This window comes from Apium graveolens, chromosome 10 (genome assembly GCF_009905375.1).
Source record: "Apium graveolens cultivar Ventura chromosome 10, ASM990537v1, whole genome shotgun sequence".
In the NCBI taxonomy this organism is placed as follows: domain Eukaryota; kingdom Viridiplantae; phylum Streptophyta; class Magnoliopsida; order Apiales; family Apiaceae; genus Apium; species Apium graveolens.
Genome location: NC_133656.1, coordinates 42,665,759 through 42,667,654, shown reverse-complemented (window position 1 = coordinate 42,667,654; position 1,896 = coordinate 42,665,759). Strand labels below are relative to the sequence as shown.

Below are 1,896 nucleotides of genomic sequence, written 5' to 3'. Positions count from 1 at the left end.
TTTTGTAGGGAATTTCATTGCTTTGAATACATTGAAGGTCACATCCTGATCCTGCACCCGCATATTAAGTTCACCTTTCTGCACATCTATCAAGATATGGCCAGTAGCCAAGAAAGGTCTTCCCAAGATTATGGGAATCTTCTTATCTTCCTCGAAATCCAGAATAATAAAGTCTGCAGGTTAGAAGAGCTTATCCACCTTGACTAGCACATCCTCCACTATGCCTCTTGGGTAAGTAATAGAACGATCAGCCAATTGTAGAGACATGTAGGTAGGCTTTGGATCAAGCAAGTCCAACTTTTAAAGATTGACAACGGCATCAGATTTATGCTTGCTCCCAAATCGCAAAGGCAGTTTTCGAAAGATAACTTGCCAATGGTGCAAGAAATGGTGAAGCTACCTGGATCTTTAAGATTTGGAGGTAACTTTTGTTGCAGCACAGCACTGCATTCTTCCGTTAGAGCAACGGTCTCAAGGTCATCCAGTTTCACCTTCCTTGAAAGAATACTCTTCATAAACTTCGCATAACTAGGCATTTGCTCTAGAGCCTCAGCGAAAGGTATATTGATGTGAAGTTTCTTGAACACCTCCAGAAACTTACCGAACTGCTTATCCAGCTTTTGTTGTTGCAATCTCTTAGGGCAAGGTGGAGGAGGATAAAGTTGTTTCTCCCCTATATTACCCTCAGGCAGAGTGTGTTCAACAATAGTCTTCCTTGGTTCCGCCGCTTTCTCCTTTTACTTAGCTTCTTCATCTCCAACTTCAGCTTCTACTTCTTTTGCCTTTTCAGCATCAGCAACTTTCCCAGACCTTAAGGTAATAGCCTTGACTTTCTCTTTAGCTTCCTTCCTGCCTGGCACTTTCGTGTCACTGGGAAGTGTGCCAGGTTGATGATTGAGCACCGCATTGGCTATTTGACCGATTTGATTTTCCAAGGTCTTGATCGACACCGCCTGACTCTTGCACAACAGCTTAAGTTCCTTAAAATCAGCACTAGTGGGTGCAGCTGCACCTCCCTGTTGAGGATATGATTGCCTTTGAGCATACTGCTGTGGTTTCTGGAATCCAGATGGATTGAACTGTTTACTCACACCTTGCTGATATGGTGGCTGAATAGCATTCTGATTATTACCCCAGCTGAAATTTGGATGATTTCTGTTGTTAGGATGATAAGTAGCTGGCACTGGCTGCTGTTGTCACTGATAATTGTTCACATACTGAACAGACCTGCACAAAGCTCACAGACCATAGCTATTTGATTGACTCCATAGGTAGCTAGAGAATCGACCTTCATAGGCAGCGCTTGGAGCTGCGCTGCAATAGCGGTGGCTGCATCGACTTCCAGAATACCTGCTACCTTCCCAGGCATCATCCTTTGAGTTGGGTTTTGATGCTCATTTGCAGCCATAGTCTCAATAAGATTATAAGCCTCAGTATAGCTTTTGGCCCATAAGGCGCCTCCAGCTGCTGCATCGAGCATGGGCCGCGATTGGGCCCCTGAACCATTATAGAAACCAGTGATCACCATCCAATCGGGCATTCCATGATGTGGACACTTTCTCAACATTTCCTTGTAGCGCTCCCAAGCTTCGCACATAGATTCCGTAGGTTGCTGCGCAAACTGAGTAAGAGCACTCCTCATAGCAGCAGTCTTTGCCATTGGATAAAACTTTACCAGAAACTTTTGCGCAAGATCTTACGAAGTAGTGATGGACCCAGATGGTTCAGAATGTAACCAGTCCTTAGCTTTATCCCTCAGTGAGAATGGGAAAAGCCTCAGCTTGATAGCCTCATCAGTCACACCATTATATTTGAAAGTACTGCAGATCTCGACAAAATTCCTTATGTGCATGTTGGGGTCTTCAGTCGCAGCTCCTCCGAAAGAAACAGAGTTCT

General features: G+C 44.6%; 1 non-coding gene across 1 annotated transcript; it reads left to right on the top strand.

Moving 5' to 3' along the window:
• Positions 1–1,538: 1,538 nt before the first annotated feature.
• LOC141694964 (small nucleolar RNA R71) lies at positions 1,539–1,645 on the top strand. The gene has a single exon (XR_012564241.1). It is a non-coding gene; the product is annotated as a small nucleolar RNA R71 (small nucleolar RNA).
• The last annotated feature ends 251 nt before the right edge of the window (positions 1,646–1,896 follow it).